The sequence below is a fragment of the Electrophorus electricus genome, chromosome 13, assembly GCF_041902795.1.
Source record: "Electrophorus electricus isolate QZ-2024a chromosome 13, ASM4190279v1, whole genome shotgun sequence".
NCBI lineage: Eukaryota > Metazoa > Chordata > Actinopteri > Gymnotiformes > Gymnotidae > Electrophorus > Electrophorus electricus.
This window is the reverse complement of record NC_137509.1, coordinates 23,276,841-23,300,911: the sequence shown is the minus strand read 5'-3', so window position 1 is coordinate 23,300,911 and position 24,071 is coordinate 23,276,841. Positions and strand designations below refer to the sequence as shown.

At 35.1% G+C, this 24,071-nt stretch overlaps 25 pseudogenes; all 25 read right to left on the bottom strand.

Moving 5' to 3' along the window:
- Positions 1-130: 130 nt before the first annotated feature.
- Positions 131-249, bottom strand: LOC145644110 (5S ribosomal RNA; annotated as a pseudogene).
- A 569-nt stretch (positions 250-818) lies between these two features.
- LOC145644876 (5S ribosomal RNA) lies at positions 819-937 on the bottom strand (annotated as a pseudogene).
- Positions 938-1,949: 1,012 nt separating this feature from the next.
- LOC145644755 (5S ribosomal RNA) lies at positions 1,950-2,068 on the bottom strand (annotated as a pseudogene).
- Positions 2,069-2,856: 788 nt separating this feature from the next.
- On the bottom strand, positions 2,857-2,975 carry LOC145643910 (5S ribosomal RNA; annotated as a pseudogene).
- Positions 2,976-3,767: 792 nt separating this feature from the next.
- On the bottom strand, positions 3,768-3,886 carry LOC145643694 (5S ribosomal RNA; annotated as a pseudogene).
- A 1,012-nt stretch (positions 3,887-4,898) lies between these two features.
- On the bottom strand, positions 4,899-5,017 carry LOC145644754 (5S ribosomal RNA; annotated as a pseudogene).
- A 789-nt stretch (positions 5,018-5,806) lies between these two features.
- On the bottom strand, positions 5,807-5,925 carry LOC145643693 (5S ribosomal RNA; annotated as a pseudogene).
- Positions 5,926-6,935: 1,010 nt separating this feature from the next.
- Positions 6,936-7,054, bottom strand: LOC145644875 (5S ribosomal RNA; annotated as a pseudogene).
- Positions 7,055-8,064: 1,010 nt separating this feature from the next.
- On the bottom strand, positions 8,065-8,183 carry LOC145644752 (5S ribosomal RNA; annotated as a pseudogene).
- A 995-nt stretch (positions 8,184-9,178) lies between these two features.
- On the bottom strand, positions 9,179-9,297 carry LOC145644751 (5S ribosomal RNA; annotated as a pseudogene).
- Positions 9,298-10,307: 1,010 nt separating this feature from the next.
- On the bottom strand, positions 10,308-10,426 carry LOC145644874 (5S ribosomal RNA; annotated as a pseudogene).
- A 790-nt stretch (positions 10,427-11,216) lies between these two features.
- LOC145644109 (5S ribosomal RNA) lies at positions 11,217-11,335 on the bottom strand (annotated as a pseudogene).
- A 792-nt stretch (positions 11,336-12,127) lies between these two features.
- On the bottom strand, positions 12,128-12,246 carry LOC145644568 (5S ribosomal RNA; annotated as a pseudogene).
- A 787-nt stretch (positions 12,247-13,033) lies between these two features.
- On the bottom strand, positions 13,034-13,152 carry LOC145644696 (5S ribosomal RNA; annotated as a pseudogene).
- A 788-nt stretch (positions 13,153-13,940) lies between these two features.
- Positions 13,941-14,059, bottom strand: LOC145644873 (5S ribosomal RNA; annotated as a pseudogene).
- A 791-nt stretch (positions 14,060-14,850) lies between these two features.
- Positions 14,851-14,969, bottom strand: LOC145644567 (5S ribosomal RNA; annotated as a pseudogene).
- Positions 14,970-15,756: 787 nt separating this feature from the next.
- Positions 15,757-15,875, bottom strand: LOC145644695 (5S ribosomal RNA; annotated as a pseudogene).
- A 1,007-nt stretch (positions 15,876-16,882) lies between these two features.
- Positions 16,883-17,001, bottom strand: LOC145644872 (5S ribosomal RNA; annotated as a pseudogene).
- A 1,012-nt stretch (positions 17,002-18,013) lies between these two features.
- LOC145644750 (5S ribosomal RNA) lies at positions 18,014-18,132 on the bottom strand (annotated as a pseudogene).
- A 788-nt stretch (positions 18,133-18,920) lies between these two features.
- On the bottom strand, positions 18,921-19,039 carry LOC145644749 (5S ribosomal RNA; annotated as a pseudogene).
- A 1,009-nt stretch (positions 19,040-20,048) lies between these two features.
- On the bottom strand, positions 20,049-20,167 carry LOC145644108 (5S ribosomal RNA; annotated as a pseudogene).
- A 1,011-nt stretch (positions 20,168-21,178) lies between these two features.
- On the bottom strand, positions 21,179-21,297 carry LOC145644107 (5S ribosomal RNA; annotated as a pseudogene).
- A 569-nt stretch (positions 21,298-21,866) lies between these two features.
- LOC145644871 (5S ribosomal RNA) lies at positions 21,867-21,985 on the bottom strand (annotated as a pseudogene).
- A 1,012-nt stretch (positions 21,986-22,997) lies between these two features.
- Positions 22,998-23,116, bottom strand: LOC145644748 (5S ribosomal RNA; annotated as a pseudogene).
- Positions 23,117-23,904: 788 nt separating this feature from the next.
- Positions 23,905-24,023, bottom strand: LOC145643909 (5S ribosomal RNA; annotated as a pseudogene).
- Between the last annotated feature and the right edge of the window lie 48 nt (positions 24,024-24,071).

Here is a 24,071-nt window from a genome sequence, read left to right as displayed (position 1 = left end):
ATGAAAGTGATGCAAAAAAAACTTACAGCATCTGCTATTCCCAGGTGCTAACAGATAGTTTTTTTTATTAATCACTGCACTTCACATTTGAGCATGTCATCTTGAAAGTAAATTAAAGTGATGCAAGAAAAGCTTACAGCACCTGGTATTCCTAGATAGGGTCCCACCTCAGTACTATCCAGGCCCAAACTTGTTTCGCTTCCAAGGTCAGATGAGACTGGTCGTTCTCAAGCTGGTGTGGCCGTAAACCTTAAACACTTACTCTAATTGCCTAATCATAGCAAATATGATCAAAGACCAATCTGACAATTTTTTTTATTAATCCCTGCACTTGACATTCTAGAATGTTATCTTGAAAGTAAATTAAATGATGCAATAAAGCTTACAACATCTGGTATACGGAGGCACTAACAGACAGTTTTTTTATTAATCACTGCACTTCACTTTCAAGCATGTCAGTTGGAGAGTAAATTAAAGTGATGCAATAAAAACTTACAGCATCTGCTATTCCCAGGTGCTAGCAGATAGTTTGATTTAATTATTCACTGCACTTCAATAATGAACATGATAGCTTGAACATAAATTAAAGGTATGCAATAAAATCTTACAGCACCTGCTATTCCCTGGCACTAAAAGATTTCTATTTAATCTGTACACTTCACATACAAGCATGTCAGTTGCAGATTAAATTAAAGTGATGCAACTAAAACTTACAGCATTTGCTATTCCCAGGTGCTAACAGATAGTTTTTTTTATTAATCACTGCACTTCACATTTGAGCATGTCAGCTTGAAAGTAAATTAAAGTGATGCAAGAAAAGCTTACAGCACCTGGTATTCCTAGATAGGGTCCCACCTCAGTACTATCCAGTCCCAAACTTGTTTCACTTCCAAGGTCAGATGAGACTGGTCGTTCTCAAGCTGGTGTGGCCGTAAGCCTTAAACACTTACTCTAATTGCCTAATCATAGCAAATATGATCAAAGACCAATCTGACAATTTTTTTTATTAATCCCTGCACTTGACATTCTAGAATGTTATCTTGAAAGTTAATTAAATGATGCAATAAAAGCTTACAACATCTGGTATACGGCGGCACTAACAGACAGTTTTTTTATTAATCACTGCACTTCACATTCAAGCATGTCAGTTGGAGAGTAAATTAAAGTGATGCAATAAAAACTTACAGCACATCTGCTATTCCCAGGTGCTAGCAGATAGTTTGATTTAATTATTCACTGCACTTCAAATTTGAACATGATAGCTTGAACATAAATTAAAGGGATGCAATAAAATCTTACAGCACCTGCTATTCCCTGGTACTAAAAGATTTCTATTTAATCTGTACACTTCACATACAAGCATGTCAGTTGCAGATTAAATTAAAGTGATGCAACAAAAACTTACAGCATCTGCTATTCCCAGGTGCTAACAGATAGTTTGATTTAATTATTCACTGTACTTCAAATTTGAACATGATAGCTTGAACATAAATTAAAGGGATGCAATAAAATCTTACAGCACCTGCTATTCCCTGGTACTAAAAGATTTCTATTTAATCTGTACACTTCACATACAAGCATGTCAGTTGCAGATTAAATTAAAGTGATGCAACAAAAACTTACAGCATCTGCTATTCCCAGGTGCTAACAGATAGTTTTTGTTAATTAATTACTGCACTTCACATCCTAACATGTCATCTTGAAAGTAAATTAAAGCGATGCAAGAGAAGCTTACAGCATCTCGTAGTCCAAGGTGCTAACAGATAGTTTTTTGATGAATCACTGCACTTCACATTCAGGCATGTGAGTTGGAGAGTAAATGAAAGTGATGCTAAAAAAACTTACAACATCTGCTATTCCCAGGTGCTAACAGATAGTTTTTTTTATTAATCACTGCACTTCACATTTGAGCATGTCAGCTTGAAAGTAAATTAAAGTGATGCAAGAAAAGCTTACAGCACCTGGTATTCCTAGATAGGGTCCCACCTCAGTACTATCTAGGCCCAAACTTGTTTCGCTTCCAAGGTCAGATGAGACTGGTCGTTCTCAAGCTGGTGTGGCCGTAAGCCTTAAACACTTACTCTAATTGCCTAATCATAGCAAATATGATCAAAGACCAATCTGACAATTTTTTTTATTAATCCCTGCACTTGACATTCTAGAATGTTATCTTGAAAGTAAATTAAATGATTCAATAAAAGCTTACAACATCTGGTATACGGAGGCACTAACAGACAGTTTTTTTATTAATCACTGCACTTCACATTTAAGCATGTCAGTTGGAGAGTAAATTAAAGTAATGCAATAAAAACTTACAGCATCTGCTATTCCCAGGTGCTAACAGATAGTTTGATTTAATTATTCACTGCACTTCAAATTTGAACATGATAGCTTGAAAATAAATTAATGGGATGCAATAAAATCTTACAGCACCTACTATTCCCTGGTACTAAAAGATTTCTATTTAATCTGTACACTTCACATACAAGCATGTCAGTTGCAGATTAAATTAAAGTGATGCAACAAAAACTTACAGCATCTGCTATTCCCAGGTGCTAACAGATAGTTTCATTTAATTAGTCACTGTACTTCAAATTTGAACATGATAGCTTGAACATAAATTAAAGGGATGCAATAAAATCTTACAGCACCTGCTATTCCCTGGTACTAAAAGATTTCTATTTAATCTGTACACTTCACATACAAGCATGTCAGTTGCAGATTAAATTAAAGTGATGCAAAAAAAACTTACAGCATCTGCTATTCCCAGGTGCTAACAGATAGTTTTTTTTATTAATCACTGCACTTCACATTTGAGCATGTCAGCTTGAAAGTAAATTAAAGTGATGCAAGAAAAGCTTACAGCACCTGGTGTTCCTAGATAGGGTCCCACCTCAGTACTATCCAGGCCCAAACTTGTTTCGCTTCCAAGGTCAGATGAGACTGGTCGTTCTCAAGCTGGTGTGGCCGTAAGCCTTAAACACTTACTCTAATTGCCTAATCATAGCAAATATGATCAAAGACCAATCTGACAATTTTTTTTATTAATCCCTGCACTTGACATTCTAGAATGTTATCTTGAAAGTAAATTAAATGATGCAATAAAAGCTTACAACATCTGGTATACGGAGTCACTAACAGACAGTTTTTTTATTAATCACTGCACTTCACATTCAAGCATGTCAGTTGGAGAGTAAATTAAAGTGATGCAATAAAAACTTACAGCATCTGCTATTCCCAGGTGCTAGCAGATATTTTGATTTAATTATTCACTGCACTTCAATAATGAACATGATAGCTTGAACATAAATTAAAGGTATGCAATAAAATCTTACAGCACCTGCTATTCCCTGGTACTAAAAGATTTCTATTTAATCTGTACACTTCACATACAAGCATGTCAGTTGCAGATTAAATTAAAGTGATGCAACAAAAACTTACAGCATCTGCTATTCCCAGGTGCTAACAGAAATTTTTTTTAATTAATTACTGCACTTCACATCCTAACATGTCATCTTGAAAGTAAATTAAAGTGATGCAAGAGAAGCTTACAGCATCTCGTAGTCCAAGGTGCTAACAGAGAGTTTTTTGATGAATCACTGCACTTCACATTCAGGCATGTGAGTTGGAGAGTAAATGAAAGTGATGCAAAAAAAACTTACAGCATCTGCTATTCCCATGTGCTAACAGATAGTTTTTTTTTATTAATCACTGCACTTCACATTTGAGCATGTCAGCTTGAAAGTAAATTAAAGTGATGCAAGAAAAGCTTACAGCACCTGGTATTCCTAGATAGGGTCCCACCTCAGTACTATCCAGGCCCAAACTTGTTTCGCTTCCAAGGTCAGATGAGACTGGTCGTTCTCAAGCTGGTGTGGCCGTAAGCCTTAAACACTTACTCTAATTGCCTAATCATAGCAAATATGATCAAAGACCAATCTGACAATTTTTTTTATTAATCCCTGCACTTGACATTCTAGAATGTTATCTTGAAAGTTAATTAAATGATGCAATAAAAGCTTACAACATCTGGTATACGGCGGCACTAACAGACAGTTTTTTTATTAATCACTGCACTTCACATTCAAGCATGTCAGTTGGAGAGTAAATTAAAGTGATGCAATAAAAACTTACAGCACATCTGCTATTCCCAGGTGCTAGCAGATAGTTTGATTTAATTATTCACTGCACTTCAAATTTGAACATGATAGCTTGAACATAAATTAAAGGGATGCAATAAAATCTTACAGCACCTGCTATTCCCTGGTACTAAAAGATTTCTATTTAATCTGTACACTTCACATACAAGCATGTCAGTTGCAGATTAAATTAAAGTGATGCAACAAAAACTTACAGCATCTGCTATTCCCAGGTGCTAACAGATAGTTTGATTTAATTATTCACTGTACTTCAAATTTGAACATGATAGCTTGAACATAAATTAAAGGGATGCAATAAAATCTTACAGCACCTGCTATTCCCTGGTACTAAAAGATTTCTATTTAATCTGTACACTTCACATACAAGCATGTCAGTTGCAGATTAAATTAAAGTGATGCAACAAAAACTTACAGCATCTGCTATTCCCAGGTGCTAACAGATAGTTTTTGTTAATTAATTACTGCACTTCACATCCTAACATGTCATCTTGAAAGTAAATTAAAGCGATGCAAGAGAAGCTTACAGCATCTCGTAGTCCAAGGTGCTAACAGATAGTTTTTTGATGAATCACTGCACTTCACATTCAGGCATGTGAGTTGGAGAGTAAATGAAAGTGATGCTAAAAAAACTTACAACATCTGCTATTCCCAGGTGCTAACAGATAGTTTTTTTTATTAATCACTGCACTTCACATTTGAGCATGTCAGCTTGAAAGTAAATTAAAGTGATGCAAGAAAAGCTTACAGCACCTGGTATTCCTAGATAGGGTCCCACCTCAGTACTATCTAGGCCCAAACTTGTTTCGCTTCCAAGGTCAGATGAGACTGGTCGTTCTCAAGCTGGTGTGGCCGTAAGCCTTAAACACTTACTCTAATTGCCTAATCATAGCAAATATGATCAAAGACCAATCTGACAATTTTTTTTTATTAATCCCTGCACTTGACATTCTAGAATGTTATCTTGAAAGTAAATTAAATGATTCAATAAAAGCTTACAACATCTGGTATACGGAGGCACTAACAGACAGTTTTTTTATTAATCACTGCACTTCACATTTAAGCATGTCAGTTGGAGAGTAAATTAAAGTAATGCAATAAAAACTTACAGCATCTGCTATTCCCAGGTGCTACCAGATAGTTTGATTTAATTATTCACTGCACTTCAAATTTGAACATGATAGCTTGAAAATAAATTAATGGGATGCAATAAAATCTTACAGCACCTACTATTCCCTGGTACTAAAAGATTTCTATTTAATCTGTACACTTCACATACAAGCATGTCAGTTGCAGATTAAATTAAAGTGATGCAACAAAAACTTACAGCATCTGCTATTCCCAGGTGCTAACAGATAGTTTCATTTAATTATTCACTGTACTTCAAATTTGAACATGATAGCTTGAACATAAATTAAAGGGATGCAATAAAATCTTACAGCACCTGCTATTCCCTGGTACTAAAAGATTTCTATTTAATCTGTACACTTCACATACAAGCATGTCAGTTGCAGATTAAATTAAAGTGATGCAAAAAAAACTTACAACATCTGCTATTCCCAGGTGCTAACAGATAGTTTTTTTTATTAATCACTGCACTTCACATTTGAGCATGTCAGCTTGAAAGTAAATTAAAGTGATGCAAGAAAAGCTTACAGCACCTGGTATTCCTAGATAGGGTCCCACCTCAGTACTATCCAGGCCCAAACTTGTTTCGCTTCCAAGGTCAGATGAGACTGGTCGTTCTCAAGCTGGTGTGGCCGTAAGCCTTAAACACTTACTCTAATTGCCTAATCATAGCAAATATGATCAAAGACCAATCTGACAATTTTTTTTATTAATCCCTGCACTTGACATTCTAGAATGTTATCTTGAAAGTAAATTAAATGATGCAATAAAAGCTTACAACATCTGGTATACGGAGGCACTAACAGACAGTTTTTTTATTAATCACTGCACTTCACATTCAAGCATGTCAGTTGGAGAGTAAATTAAAGTGATGCAATAAAAACTTACAGCATCTGCTATTCCCAGGTGCTAGCAGATATTTTGATTTAATTATTCACTGCACTTCAAATTTGAACATGATAGCTTGAACATAAATTAAAGGGATGCAATAAAATCTTACAGCACCTGCTATTCCCTGGTACTAAAAGATTTCTATTTAATCTGTACACTTCACATACAAGCATGTCAGTTGCAGATTAAATTAAAGTGATGCAACAAAAACTTACAGCATCTGCTATTCCCAGGTGCTAACAGATAGTTTGATTTAATTATTCACTGTACTTCAAATTTGAACATGATAGCTTGAACATAAATTAAAGGGATGCAATAAAATCTTACAGCACCTGCTATTCCCTGGTACTAAAAGATTTCTATTTAATCTGTACACTTCACATACAAGCATGTCAGTTGCAGATTAAATTAAAGTGATGCAACAAAAACTTACAGCATCTGCTATTCCCAGGTGCTAACAGATAGTTTTTTTTAATTAATTACTGCACTTCACATCCTAACATGTCATCTTGAAAGTAAATTAAAGTGATGCAAGAGAAGCTTACAGCATCTCGTATTCCAAGGTGCTAACAGATAGTTTTTTGATGAATCACTGCACTTCACATTCAGGCATGTGAGTTGGAGAGTAAATGAAAGTGATGCAAAAAAAACTTACAACATCTGCTATTCCCAGGTGCTAACAGATAGTTTTTTTTATTAATCACTGCACTTCACATTTGAGCATGTCAGCTTGAAAGTAAATTAAAGTGATGCAAGAAAAGCTTACAGCACCTGGTATTCCTAGATAGGGTCCCACCTCAGTACTATCCAGTCCCAAACTTGTTTCACTTCCAAGGTCAGATGAGACTGGTCGTTCTCAAGCTGGTGTGGCCGTAAGCCTTAAACACTTACTCTAATTGCCTAATCATAGCAAATATGATCAAAGACCAATCTGACAATTTTTTTTATTAATCCCTGCACTTGACATTCTAGAATGTTATCTTGAAAGTTAATTAAATGATGCAATAAAAGCTTACAACATCTGGTATACGGCGGCACTAACAGACAGTTTTTTTATTAATCACTGCACTTCACATTCAAGCATGTCAGTTGGAGAGTAAATTAAAGTGATGCAATAAAAACTTACAGCATCTGCTATTCCCAGGTGCTAGCAGATATTTTGATTTAATTATTCACTGCACTTCAAATTTGAACATGATAGCTTGAACATAAATTAAAGGGATGCAATAAAATCTTACAGCACCTGCTATTCCCTGGTACTAAAAGATTTCTATTTAATCTGTACACTTCACATACAAGCATGTCAGTTGCAGATTAAATTAAAGTGATGCAACAAAAACTTACAGCATCTGCTATTCCCAGGTGCTAACAGATAGTTTGATTTAATTATTCACTGTACTTCAAATTTGAACATGATAGCTTGAACATAAATTAAAGGGATGCAATAAAATCTTACAGCACCTGCTATTCCCTGGTACTAAAAGATTTCTATTTAATCTGTACACTTCACATACAAGCATGTCAGTTGCAGATTAAATTAAAGTGATGCAACAAAAACTTACAGCATCTGCTATTCCCAGGTGCTAACAGATAGTTTTTTTTAATTAATTACTGCACTTCACATCCTAACATGTCATCTTGAAAGTAAATTAAAGTGATGCAAGAGAAGCTTACAGCATCTCGTAGTCCAAGGTGCTAACAGATAGTTTTTTGATGAATCACTGCACTTCACATTCAGGCATGTGAGTTGGAGAGTAAATGAAAGTGATGCAAAAAAAACTTACAACATCTGCTATTCCCAGGTGCTAACAGATAGTTTTTTTTATTAATCACTGCACTTCACATTTGAGCATGTCAGCTTGAAAGTAAATTAAAGTGATGCAAGAAAAGCTTACAGCACCTGGTATTCCTAGATAGGGTCCCACCTCAGTACTATCTAGGCCCAAACTTGTTTCGCTTCCAAGGTCAGATGAGACTGGTCGTTCTCAAGCTGGTGTGGCCGTAAGCCTTAAACACTTACTCTAATTGCCTAATCATAGCAAATATGATCAAAGACCAATCTGACAATTTTTTTTATTAATCCCTGCACTTGACATTCTAGAATGTTATCTTGAAAGTAAATTAAATGATTCAATAAAAGCTTACAACATCTGGTATACGGAGGCACTAACAGACAGTTTTTTTATTAATCACTGCACTTCACATTCAGAGTAAATTAAAGTGATGCAATAAAAACTTACAGCATCTGCTATTCCCAGGTGCTAGCAGATATTTTGATTTAATTATTCACTGCACTTCAAATTTGAACATGATAGCTTGAACATAAATTAAAGGGATGCAATAAAATCTTACAGCACCTGCTATTCCCTGGTACTAAAAGATTTCTATTTAATCTGTACACTTCACATACAAGCATGTCAGTTGCAGATTAAATTAAAGTGATGCAACAAAAACTTACAGCATCTGCTATTCCCAGGTGCTAACAGATAGTTTGATTTAATTATTCACTGTACTTCAAATTTGAACATGATAGCTTGAACATAAATTAAAGGGATGCAATAAAATCTTACAGCACCTGCTATTCCCTGGTACTAAAAGATTTCTATTTAATCTGTACACTTCACATACAAGCATGTCAGTTGCAGATTAAATTAAAGTGATGCAACAAAAACTTACAGCATCTGCTATTCCCAGGTGCTAACAGATAGTTTTTTTTAATTAATTACTGCACTTCACATCCTAACATGTCATCTTGAAAGTAAATTAAAGTGATGCAAGAGAAGCTTACAGCATCTCGTAGTCCAAGGTGCTAACAGATAGTTTTTTGATGAATCACTGCACTTCACATTCAGGCATGTGAGTTGGAGAGTAAATGAAAGTGATGCAAAAAAAACTTACAACATCTGCTATTCCCAGGTGCTAACAGATAGTTTTTTTTATTAATCACTGCACTTCACATTTGAGCATGTCAGCTTGAAAGTAAATTAAAGTGATGCAAGAAAAGCTTACAGCACCTGGTATTCCTAGATAGGGTCCCACCTCAGTACTATCTAGGCCCAAACTTGTTTCGCTTCCAAGGTCAGATGAGACTGGTCGTTCTCAAGCTGGTGTGGCCGTAAGCCTTAAACACTTACTCTAATTGCCTAATCATAGCAAATATGATCAAAGACCAATCTGACAATTTTTTTTATTAATCCCTGCACTTGACATTCTAGAATGTTATCTTGAAAGTAAATTAAATGATTCAATAAAAGCTTACAACATCTGGTATACGGAGGCACTAACAGACAGTTTTTTGATGAATCACTGCACTTCACATACAGGCATGTGAGTTGGAGAGTAAATGAAAGTGATGCAGAAAAAACTTACAGCATCTGCTATTCCCAGGTGCTAACAGATAGTTTGAGTTAATTATTCACTGCACTTCAAATTTGAACATGATAGCTTGAACATAAATTAAAGGGATGCAATAAAATCTTACAGCACCTGCTATTCCCTGGTACTAAAAGATTTCTATTTAATCTGTACACTTCACATACAAGCATGTCAGTTGCAGATTAAATTAAAGTGATGCAACAAAAACTTACAGCATCTGCTATTCCCAGGTGCTAACAGATAGTTTGATTTAATTATTCACTGTACTTCAAATTTGAACATGATAGCTTGAACATAAATTAAAGGGATGCAATAAAATCTTACAGCACCTGCTATTCCCTGGTACTAAAAGATTTCTATTTAATCTGTACACTTCACATACAAGCATGTCAGTTGCAGATTAAATTAAAGTGATGCAACAAAAACTTACAGCATCTGCTATTCCCAGGTGCTAACAGATAGTTTTTTTTAATTAATTACTGCACTTCACATCCTAACATGTCATCTTGAAAGTAAATTAAAGTGATGCAAGAGAAGCTTACAGCATCTCGTAGTCCAAGGTGCTAACAGATAGTTTTTTGATGAATCACTGCACTTCACATTCAGGCATGTGAGTTGGAGAGTAAATGAAAGTGATGCAAAAAAAACTTACAACATCTGCTATTCCCAGGTGCTAACAGATAGTTTTTTTTATTAATCACTGCACTTCACATTTGAGCATGTCAGCTTGAAAGTAAATTAAAGTGATGCAAGAAAAGCTTACAGCACCTGGTATTCCTAGATAGGGTCCCACCTCAGTACTATCCAGTCCCAAACTTGTTTCACTTCCAAGGTCAGATGAGACTGGTCGTTCTCAAGCTGGTGTGGCCGTAAGCCTTAAACACTTACTCTAATTGCCTAATCATAGCAAATATGATCAAAGACCAATCTGACAATTTTTTTTATTAATCCCTGCACTTGACATTCTAGAATGTTATCTTGAAAGTTAATTAAATGATGCAATAAAAGCTTACAACATCTGGTATACGGCGGCACTAACAGACAGTTTTTTTATTAATCACTGCACTTCACATTCAAGCATGTCAGTTGGAGAGTAAATTAAAGTGATGCAATAAAAACATACAGCACATCTGCTATTCCCAGGTGCTAGCAGATAGTTTGATTTAATTATTCACTGCACTTCAAATTTGAACATGATAGCTTGAACATAAATTAAAGGGATGCAATAAAATCTTACAGCACCTGCTATTCCCTGGTACTAAAAGATTTCTATTTAATCTGTACACTTCACATACAAGCATGTCAGTTGCAGATTAAATTAAAGTGATGCAACAAAAACTTACAGCATCTGCTATTCCCAGGTGCTAACAGATAGTTTGATTTAATTATTCACTGTACTTCAAATTTGAACATGATAGCTTGAACATAAATTAAAGGGATGCAATAAAATCTTACAGCACCTGCTATTCCCTGGTACTAAAAGATTTCTATTTAATCTGTACACTTCACATACAAGCATGTCAGTTGCAGATTAAATTAAAGTGATGCAACAAAAACTTACAGCATCTGCTATTCCCAGGTGCTAACAGATAGTTTTTTTTATTAATCACTGCACTTCACATTTGAGCATGTCATCTTGAAAGTAAATTAAAGTGATGCAAGAAAAGCTTACAGCACCTGGTATTCCTAGATAGGGTCCCACCTCAGTACTATCCAGGCCCAAACTTGTTTCGCTTCCAAGGTCAGATGAGACTGGTCGTTCTCAAGCTGGTGTGGCCGTAAACCTTAAACACTTACTCTAATTGCCTAATCATAGCAAATATGATCAAAGACCAATCTGACAATTTTTTTTATTAATCCCTGCACTTGACATTCTAGAATGTTATCTTGAAAGTAAATTAAATGATGCAATAAAGCTTACAACATCTGGTATACGGAGGCACTAACAGACAGTTTTTTTATTAATCACTGCACTTCACATTCAAGCATGTCAGTTGGAGAGTAAATTAAAGTGATGCAATAAAAACTTACAGCATCTGCTATTCCCAGGTGCTAGCAGATAGTTTGATTTAATTATTCACTGCACTTCAATAATGAACATGATAGCTTGAACATAAATTAAAGGTATGCAATAAAATCTTACAGCACCTGCTATTCCCTGGTACTAAAAGATTTCTATTTAATCTGTACACTTCACATACAAGCATGTCAGTTGCAGATTAAATTAAAGTGATGCAACTAAAACTTACAGCATTTGCTATTCCCAGGTGCTAACAGATAGTTTTTTTTTAATTAATCACTGCACTTCACATCCTAGCATGTCATCTTGAAAGTAAATTAAAGTGATGCAAGAGAAGCTTACAGCATCTCGTAGTCCAAACTGCTAACAGATAGTTTTTTGATGAATCACTGCACTTCACATTCAGGCATGTGAGTTGGAGAGTAAATGAAAGTGATGCAAAAAAAACTTACAGCATCTGCTATTCCCAGGTGCTAACAGATAGTTTTTTTTATTAATCACTGCACTTCACATTTGAGCATGTCATCTTGAAAGTAAATTAAAGTGATGCAAGAAAAGCTTACAGCACCTGGTATTCCTAGATAGGGTCCCACCTCAGTACTATCCAGGCCCAAACTTGTTTCGCTTCCAAGGTCAGAAGAGACTGGTCGTTCTCAAGCTGGTGTGGCCGTAAGCCTTAAACACTTACTCTAATTGCCTAATCATAGCAAATATGATCAAAGACCAATCTGACAATTTTTTTATTAATCCCTGCACTTGACATTCTAGAATGTTATCTTGAAAGTAAATTAAATGATGCAATAAAAGCTTACAACATCTGGTATACGGAGGCACTAACAGACAGTTTTTTTATTAATCACTGCACTTCACATTCAAGCATGTCAGTTGGAGAGTAAATTAAAGTGATGCAATAAAAACTTACAGCATCTGCTATTCCCAGGTGCTAGCAGATATTTTGATTTAATTATTCACTGCACTTCAATAATGAACATGATAGCTTGAACATAAATAAAAGGGATGCAATAAAATCTTACAGCACCTGCTATTCCCTGGTACTAAAATATTTCTATTTAATCTGTACACTTCACATAAAAGCATGTCAGTTGCAGATTAAATTAAAGTGATGCAACAAAAACTTACAGCATCTGCTATTCCCAGGTGCTAGCAGATATTTTGATTTAATTATTCACTGCACTTCAATAATGAACATGATAGCTTGAACATAAATTAAAGGGATGCAATAAAATCTTACAGCACCTGCTATTCCCTGGTACTAAAAGATTTCTATTTAATCTGTACACTTCACATACAAGCATGTCAGTTGCAGATTAAATTAAAGTGATGCAACAAAAACTTACAGCATCTGCTATTCCCAGGTGCTAACAGATAGTTTTTTTTATTAATCACTGCACTTCACATTTGAGCATGTCAGCTTGAAAGTAAATTAAAGTGATGCAAGAAAAGCTTACAGCACCTGGTATTCCTAGATAGGGTCCCACCTCAGTACTATCCAGGCCCAAACTTGTTTCGCTTCCAAGGTCAGATGAGACTGGTCATTCTCAAGCTGGTGTGGCCATAAGCCTTAAACACTTACTCTAATTGCCTAATCATAGCAAATATGATCAAAGACCAATCTGACAATTTTTTTTATTAATCCCTGCACTTGACATTCTAGAATGTTATCTTGAAAGTAAATTAAATGATGCAATAATAGCTTACAACATCTGGTATACGGAGGCACTAACAGACAGTTTTTTTATTAATCACTGCACTTCACATTCAAGCATGTCAGTTGGAGAGTAAATTAAAGTGATGCAATAAAAACTTACAGCATCTGCTATTCCCAGGTGCTAGCAGATATTTTGATTTAATTATTCACTGCACTTCAATAATGAACATGATAGCTTGAACATAAATTAAAGGTATGCAATAAAATCTTACAGCACCTGCTATTCCCTGGTACTAAAAGATTTCTATTTAATCTGTACACTTCACATACAAGCATGTCAGTTGCAGATTAAATTAAAGTGATGCAACAAAAATTTACAGCATCTGCTATTCCCAGGTGCTAACAGATAGTTTGATTTAATTATTCACTGTACTTCAAATTTGAACATGATAGCTTGAACATAAATTAAAGGGATGCAATAAAATCTTACAGCACCTGCTATTCCCTGGTACTAAAAGATTTCTATTTAATCTGTACACTTCACATACAAGCATGTCAGTTGCAGATTAAATTAAAGTGATGCAAAAAAAACTTACAGCATCTGCTATTCCCAGGTGCTAACAGATAGTTTTTTTTATTAATCACTGCACTTCACATTTGAGCATGTCAGCTTGAAAGTAAATTAAAGTGATGCAAGAAAAGCTTACAGCACCTGGTATTCCTAGATAGGGTCCCACCTCAGTACTATCCAGTCCCAAACTTGTTTCACTTCCAAGGTCAGATGAGACTGGTCGTTCTCAAGCTGGTGTGGCCGTAAGCCTTAAACACTTACTCTAATTGCCTAATCATAGCAAATATGATCAAAGACCAATCTGACAATTTTTTTTATTAATCCCTGCACTTGACATTCTAGAATGTTATCTTGAAAGTTAATTAAATGATGCAATAAAAGCTTACAACATCTGGTATACGGCGGCACTAACAGACAGTTTTTTTATTAATCACTGCACTTCACATTCAAGCATGTCAGTTGGAGAGTAAATTAAAGTGATGCAATAAAAACTTACAGCACATCTGCTATTCCCAGGTGCTAGCAGATAGTTTGATTTAATTATTCACTGCACTTCAAATTTGAACATGATAGCTTGAACATAAATTAAAGGGATGCAATAAAATCTTACAGCACCTGCTATTCCCTGGTACTAAAAGTTTTCTATTTAATCTGTACACTTCACATACAAGCATGTCAGTTGCAGATTAAATTAAAGTGATGCAACAAAAACTTACAGCATCTGCTATTCCCAGGTGCTAACAGATAGTTTGATTTAATTATTCACTGTACTTCAAATTTGAACATGATAGCTTGAACATAAATTAAAGGGATGCAATAAAATCTTACAGCACCTGCTATTCCCTGGTACTAAAAGATTTCTATTTAATCTGTACACTTCACATACAAGCATGTCAGTTGCAGATTAAATTAAAGTGATGCAACAAAAACTTACAGCATCTGCTATTCCCAGGTGCTAACAGATAGTTTTTGTTAATTAATTACTGCACTTCACATTTGAGCATGTCATCTTGAAAGTAAATTAAAGTGATGCAAGAAAAGCTTACAGCACCTGGTATTCCTAGATAGGGTCCCACCTCAGTACTATCCAGGCCCAAACTTGTTTCGCTTCCAAGGTCAGAAGAGACTGGTCGTTCTCAAGCTGGTGTGGCCGTAAGCCTTAAACACTTACTCTAATTGCCTAATCATAGCAAATATGATCAAAGACCAATCTGACAATTTTTTTATTAATCCCTGCACTTGACATTCTAGAATGTTATCTTGAAAGTAAATTAAATGATGCAATAAAAGCTTACAACATCTGGTATACGGAGGCACTAACAGACAGTTTTTTTATTAATCACTGCACTTCACATTCAAGCATGTCAGTTGGAGAGTAAATTAAAGTGATGCAATAAAAACTTACAGCATCTGCTATTCCCAGGTGCTAGCAGATATTTTGATTTAATTATTCACTGCACTTCAATAATGAACATGATAGCTTGAACATAAATAAAAGGGATGCAATAAAATCTTACAGCACCTGCTATTCCCTGGTACTAAAATATTTCTATTTAATCTGTACACTTCACATAAAAGCATGTCAGTTGCAGATTAAATTAAAGTGATGCAACAAAAACTTACAGCATCTGCTATTCCCAGGTGCTAGCAGATATTTTGATTTAATTATTCACTGCACTTCAATAATGAACATGATAGCTTGAACATAAATTAAAGGGATGCAATAAAATCTTACAGCACCTGCTATTCCCTGGTACTAAAAGATTTCTATTTAATCTGTACACTTCACATACAAGCATGTCAGTTGCAGATTAAATTAAAGTGATGCAACAAAAACTTACAGCATCTGCTATTCCCAGGTGCTAACAGATAGTTTTTTTTATTAATCACTGCACTTCACATTTGAGCATGTCAGCTTGAAAGTAAATTAAAGTGATGCAAGAAAAGCTTACAGCACCTGGTATTCCTAGATAGGGTCCCACCTCAGTACTATCCAGGCCCAAACTTGTTTCGCTTCCAAGGTCAGATGAGACTGGTCATTCTCAAGCTGGTGTGGCCATAAGCCTTAAACACTTACTCTAATTGCCTAATCATAGCAAATATGATCAAAGACCAATCTGACAATTTTTTTTATTAATCCCTGCACTTGACATTCTAGAATGTTATCTTGAAAGTAAATTAAATGATGCAATAATAGCTTACAACATCTGGTATACGGAGGCACTAACAGACAGTTTTTTTATTAATCACTGCACTTCACATTCAAGCATGTCAGTTGGAGAGTAAATTAAAGTGATGCAATAAAAACTTACAGCATCTGCTATTCCCAGGTGCTAGCAGATATTTTGATTTAATTATTCACTGCACTTCAATAATGAACATGATAGCTTGAACATAAATTAAAGGTATGCAATAAAATCTTACAGCACCTGCTATTCCCTGGTACTAAAAGATTTCTATTTAATCTGTACACTTCACATACAAGCATGTCAGTTGCAGATTAAATTAAAGTGATGCAACAAAAATTTACAGCATCTGCTATTCCCAGGTGCTAACAGATAGTTTGATTTAATTATTCACTGTACTTCAAATTTGAACATGATAGCTTGAACATAAATTAAAGGGATGCAATAAAATCTTACAGCACCTGCTATTCCCTGGTACTAAAAGATTTCTATTTAATCTGTACACTTCACATACAAGCATGTCAGTTGCAGATTAAATTAAAGTGATGCAACAAAAACTTACAGCATTTGCTATTCCCAGGTGCTAACAGATAGGTTTTTTTTAATTATTCACTGTACTTCAAATTTGAACATGATAGCTTGAACATAAATTAAAGGGATGCAATAAAATCTTACAGCACCTGCTATTCCCTGGTACTAAAAGATTTCTATTTAATCTGTACACTTCACATACAAGCATGTCAGTTGCAGATTAAATTAAAGTGATGCAAAAAAAACTTACAGCATCTGCTATTCCCAGGTGCTAACAGATAGTTTTTTTTATTAATCACTGCACTTCACATTTGAGCATGTCAGCTTGAAAGTAAATTAAAGTGATGCAAGAAAAGCTTACAGCACCTGGTATTCCTAGATAGGGTCCCACCTCAGTACTATCCAGTCCCAAACTTGTTTCACTTCCAAGGTCAGATGAGACTGGTCGTTCTCAAGCTGGTGTGGCCGTAAGCCTTAAACACTTACTCTAATTGCCTAATCATAGCAAATATGATCAAAGACCAATCTGACAATTTTTTTTATTAATCCCTGCACTTGACATTCTAGAATGTTATCTTGAAAGTTAATTAAATGATGCAATAAAAGCTTACAACATCTGGTATACGGCGGCACTAACAGACAGTTTTTTTATTAATCACTGCACTTCACATTCAAGCATGTCAGTTGGAGAGTAAATTAAAGTGATGCAATAAAAACTTACAGCACATCTGCTATTCCCAGGTGCTAGCAGATAGTTTGATTTAATTATTCACTGCACTTCAAATTTGAACATGATAGCTTGAACATAAATTAAAGGGATGCAATAAAATCTTACAGCACCTGCTATTCCCTGGTACTAAAAGTTTTCTATTTAATCTGTACACTTCACATACAAGCATGTCAGTTGCAGATTAAATTAAAGTGATGCAACAAAAACTTACAGCATCTGCTATTCCCAGGTGCTAACAGATAGTTTGATTTAATTATTCACTGTACTTCAAATTTGAACATGATAGCTTGAACATAAATTAAAGGGATGCAATAAAATCTTACAGCACCTGCTATTCCCTGGTACTAAAAGATTTCTATTTAATCTGTACACTTCACATACAAGCATGTCAGTTGCAGATTAAATTAAAGTGATGCAACAAAAACTTACAGCATCTGCTATTCCCAGGTGCTAACAGATAGTTTTTGTTAATTAATTACTGCACTTCACATCCTAACATGTCATCTTGAAAGTAAATTAAAGCGATGCAAGAGAAGCTTACAGCATCTCGTAGTCCAAGGTGCTAACAGATAGTTTTTTGATGAATCACTGCACTTCACATTCAGGCATGTGAGTTGGAGAGTAAATGAAAGTGATGCTAAAAAAACTTACAACATCTGCTATTCCCAGGTGCTAACAGATAGTTTTTTTTATTAATCACTGCACTTCACATTTGAGCATGTCAGCTTGAAAGTAAATTAAAGTGATGCAAGAAAAGCTTACAGCACCTGGTATTCCTAGATAGGGTCCCACCTCAGTACTATCTAGGCCCAAACTTGTTTCGCTTCCAAGGTCAGATGAGACTGGTCGTTCTCAAGCTGGTGTGGCCGTAAGCCTTAAACACTTACTCTAATTGCCTAATCATAGCAAATATGATCAAAGACCAATCTGACAATTTTTTTTATTAATCCCTGCACTTGACATTCTAGAATGTTATCTTGAAAGTAAATTAAATGATTCAATAAAAGCTTACAACATCTGGTATACGGAGGCACTAACAGACAGTTTTTTTATTAATCACTGCACTTCACATTTAAGCATGTCAGTTGGAGAGTAAATTAAAGTAATGCAATAAAAACTTACAGCATCTGCTATTCCCAGGTGCTAACAGATAGTTTGATTTAATTATTCACTGCACTTCAAATTTGAACATGATAGCTTGAAAATAAATTAATGGGATGCAATAAAATCTTACAGCACCTACTATTCCCTGGTACTAAAAGATTTCTATTTAATCTGTACACTTCACATACAAGCATGTCAGTTGCAGATTAAATTAAAGTGATGCAACAAAAACTTACAGCATCTGCTATTCCCAGGTGCTAACAGATAGTTTCATTTAATTATTCACTGTACTTCAAATTTGAACATGATAGCTTGAACATAAATTAAAGGGATGCAATAAAATCTTACAGCACCTGCTATTCCCTGGTACTAAAATATTTCTATTTAATCTGTACACTTCACATACAAGCATGTCAGTTGCAGATTAAATTAAAGTGATGCAAAAAAAACTTACAGCATCTGCTATTCCCAGGTGCTAACAGATAGTTTTTTTTATTAATCACTGCACTTCACATTTGAGCATGTCAGCTTGAAAGTAAATTAAAGTGATGCAAGAAAAGCTTACAGCACCTGGTATTCCTAGATAGGGTCCCACCTCAGTACTATCTAGGCCCAAACTTGTTTCGCTTCCAAGGTCAGATGAGACTGGTCGTTCTCAAGCTGGTGTGGCCGTAAGCCTTAAACACTTACTCTAATTGCCTAATCATAGCAAATATGATCAAAGACCAATCTGACAATTTTTTTTATTAATCCCTGCACTTGACATTCTAGAATGTTATCTTGAAAGTAAATTAAATGATTCAATAAAAGCTTACAACATCTGGTATACGGAGGCACTAACAGACAGTTTTTTTATTAATCACTGCACTTCACATTTAAGCATGTCAGTTGGAGAGTAAATTAAAGTAATGCAATAAAAACTTACAGCATCTGCTATTCCCAGGTGCTAACAGATAGTTTGATTTAATTATTCACTGCACTTCAAATTTGAACATGATAGCTTGAAAATAAATTAATGGGATGCAATAAAATCTTACAGCACCTACTATTCCCTGGTACTAAAAGATTTCTATTTAATCTGTACACTTCACATACAAGCATGTCAGTTGCAGATTAAATTAAAGTGATGCAACAAAAACTTACAGCATCTGCTATTCCCAGGTGCTAACAGATAGTTTCATTTAATTATTCACTGTACTTCAAATTTGAACATGATAGCTTGAACATAAATTAAAGGGATGCAATAAAATCTTACAGCACCTGCTATTCCCTGGTACTAAAAGATTTCTATTTAATCTGTACACTTCACATACAAGCATGTCAGTTGCAGATTAAATTAAAGTGATGCAAAAAAAACTTACAGCATCTGCTATTCCCAGGTGCTAACAGATAGTTTTTTTTATTAATCACTGCACTTCACATTTGAGCATGTCAGCTTGAAAGTAAATTAAAGTGATGCAAGAGAAGCTTACAGCATCTCGTAGTCCAAACTGCTAACAGATAGTTTTTTGATGAATCACTGCACTTCACATTCAGGCATGTGAGTTGGAGAGTAAATGAAAGTGATGCAAAAAAAACTTACAGCATCTGCTATTCCCAGGTGCTAACAGATAGTTTTTTTTATTAATCACTGCACTTCACATTTGAGCATGTCATCTTGAAAGTAAATTAAAGTGATGCAAGAAAAGCTTACAGCACCTGGTATTCCTAGATAGGGTCCCACCTCAGTACTATCCAGGCCCAAACTTGTTTCGCTTCCAAGGTCAGATGAGACTGGTCGTTCTCAAGCTGGTGTGGCCGTAAACCTTAAACACTTACTCTAATTGCCTAATCATAGCAAATATGATCAAAGACCAATCTGACAATTTTTTTTATTAATCCCTGCACTTGACATTCTAGAATGTTATCTTGAAAGTAAATTAAATGATGCAATAAAGCTTACAACATCTGGTATACGGAGGCACTAACAGACAGTTTTTTTATTAATCACTGCACTTCACATTCAAGCATGTCAGTTGGAGAGTAAATTAAAGTGATGCAATAAAAACTTACAGCACATCTGCTATTCCCAGGTGCTAGCAGATAGTTTGATTTAATTATTCACTGCACTTCAAATTTGAACATGATAGCTTGAACATAAATTAAAGGGATGCAATAAAATCTTACAGCACCTGCTATTCCCTGGTACTAAAAGATTTCTATTTAATCTGTACACTTCACATACAAGCATGTCAGTTGCAGATTAAATTAAAGTGATGCAACAAAAACTTACAGCATCTGCTATTCCCAGGTGCTAACAGATAGTTTGATTTAATTATTCACTGTACTTCAAATTTGAACATGATAGCTTGAACATAAATTAAAGGGATGCAATAAAATCTTACAGCACCTGCTATTCCCTGGTACTAAAAGATTTCTATTTAATCTGTACACTTCACATACAAGCATGTCAGTTGCAGATTAAATTAAAGTGATGCAACAAAAACTTACAGCATCTGCTATTCCCAGGTGCTAACAGATAGTTTTTGTTAATTAATTACTGCACTTCACATCCTAACATGTCATCTTGAAAGTAAATTAAAGCGATGCAAGAGAAGCTTACAGCATCTCGTAGTCCAAGGTGCTAACAGATAGTTTTTTGATGAATCACTGCACTTCACATTCAGGCATGTGAGTTGGAGAGTAAATGAAAGTGATGCAAAAAAAACTTACAGCATCTGCTATTCCCAGGTGCTAACAGATAGTTTTTTTTATTAATCACTGCACTTCACATTTGAGCATGTCATCTTGAAAGTAAATTAAAGTGATGCAAGAAAAGCTTACAGCACCTGGTATTCCTAGATAGGGTCCCACCTCAGTACTATCCAGGCCCAAACTTGTTTCGCTTCCAAGGTCAGATGAGACTGGTCGTTCTCAAGCTGGTGTGGCCGTAAACCTTAAACACTTACTCTAATTGCCTAATCATAGCAAATATGATCAAAGACCAATCTGACAATTTTTTTTATTAATCCCTGCACTTGACATTCTAGAATGTTATCTTGAAAGTAAATTAAATGATGCAATAAAGCTTACAACATCTGGTATACGGAGGCACTAACAGACAGTTTTTTTATTAATCACTGCACTTCACTTTCAAGCATGTCAGTTGGAGAGTAAATTAAAGTGATGCAATAAAAACTTACAGCATCTGCTATTCCCAGGTGCTAGCAGATAGTTTGATTTAATTATTCACTGCACTTCAATAATGAACATGATAGCTTGAACATAAATTAAAGGTATGCAATAAAATCTTACAGCACCTGCTATTCCCTGGTACTAAAAGATTTCTATTTAATCTGTACACTTCACATACAAGCATGTCAGTTGCAGATTAAATTAAAGTGATGCAACTAAAACTTACAGCATTTGCTATTCCCAGGTGCTAACAGATAGTTTTTTTTATTAATCACTGCACTTCACATTTGAGCATGTCAGCTTGAAAGTAAATTAAAGTGATGCAAGAAAAGCTTACAGCACCTGGTATTCCTAGATAGGGTCCCACCTCAGTACTATCCAGTCCCAAACTTGTTTCACTTCCAAGGTCAGATGAGACTGGTCGTTCTCAAGCTGGTGTGGCCGTAAGCCTTAAACACTTACTCTAATTGCCTAATCATAGCAAATATGATCAAAGACCAATCTGACAATTTTTTTTATTAATCCCTGCACTTGACATTCTAGAATGTTATCTTGAAAGTTAATTAAATGATGCAATAAAAGCTTACAACATCTGGTATACGGCGGCACTAACAGACAGTTTTTTTATTAATCACTGCACTTCACATTCAAGCATGTCAGTTGGAGAGTAAATTAAAGTGATGCAATAAAAACTTACAGCACATCTGCTATTCCCAGGTGCTAGCAGATAGTTTGATTTAATTATTCACTGCACTTCAAATTTGAACATGATAGCTTGAACATAAATTAAAGGGATGCAATAAAATCTTACAGCACCTGCTATTCCCTGGTACTAAAAGATTTCTATTTAATCTGTACACTTCACATACAAGCATGTCAGTTGCAGATTAAATTAAAGTGATGCAACAAAAACTTACAGCATCTGCTATTCCCAGGTGCTAACAGATAGTTTGATTTAATTATTCACTGTACTTCAAATTTGAACATGATAGCTTGAACATAAATTAAAGGGATGCAATAAAATCTTACAGCACCTGCTATTCCCTGGTACTAAAAGATTTCTATTTAATCTGTACACTTCACATACAAGCATGTCAGTTGCAGATTAAATTAAAGTGATGCAACAAAAACTTACAGCATCTGCTATTCCCAGGTGCTAACAGATAGTTTTTGTTAATTAATTACTGCACTTCACATCCTAACATGTCATCTTGAAAGTAAATTAAAGCGATGCAAGAGAAGCTTACAGCATCTCGTAGTCCAAGGTGCTAACAGATAGTTTTTTGATGAATCACTGCACTTCACATTCAGGCATGTGAGTTGGAGAGTAAATGAAAGTGATGCTAAAAAAACTTACAACATCTGCTATTCCCAGGTGCTAACAGATAGTTTTTTTTATTAATCACTGCACTTCACATTTGAGCATGTCAGCTTGAAAGTAAATTAAAGTGATGCAAGAAAAGCTTACAGCACCTGGTATTCCTAGATAGGGTCCCACCTCAGTACTATCTAGGCCCAAACTTGTTTCGCTTCCAAGGTCAGATGAGACTGGTCGTTCTCAAGCTGGTGTGGCCGTAAGCCTTAAACACTTACTCTAATTGCCTAATCATAGCAAATATGATCAAAGACCAATCTGACAATTTTTTTTATTAATCCCTGCACTTGACATTCTAGAATGTTATCTTGAAAGTAAATTAAATGATTCAATAAAAGCTTACAACATCTGGTATACGGAGGCACTAACAGACAGTTTTTTTATTAATCACTGCACTTCACATTTAAGCATGTCAGTTGGAGAGTAAATTAAAGTAATGCAATAAAAACTTACAGCATCTGCTATTCCCAGGTGCTAACAGATAGTTTGATTTAATTATTCACTGCACTTCAAATTTGAACATGATAGCTTGAAAATAAATTAATGGGATGCAATAAAATCTTACAGCACCTACTATTCCCTGGTACTAAAAGATTTCTATTTAATCTGTACACTTCACATACAAGCATGTCAGTTGCAGATTAAATTAAAGTGATGCAACAAAAACTTACAGCATCTGCTATTCCCAGGTGCTAACAGATAGTTTCATTTAATTAGTCACTGTACTTCAAATTTGAACATGATAGCTTGAACATAAATTAAAGGGATGCAATAAAATCTTACAGCACCTGCTATTCCCTGGTACTAAAAGATTTCTATTTAATCTGTACACTTCACATACAAGCATGTCAGTTGCAGATTAAATTAAAGTGATGCAAAAAAAACTTACAGCATCTGCTATTCCCAGGTGCTAACAGATAGTTTTTTTTATTAATCACTGCACTTCACATTTGAGCATGTCAGCTTGAAAGTAAATTAAAGTGATGCAAGAAAAGCTTACAGCACCTGGTGTTCCTAGATAGGGTCCCACCTCAGTACTATCCAGGCCCAAACTTGTTTCGCTTCCAAGGTCAGATGAGACTGGTCGTTCTCAAGCTGGTGTGGCCGTAAGCCTTAAACACTTACTCTAATTGCCTAATCATAGCAAATATGATCAAAGA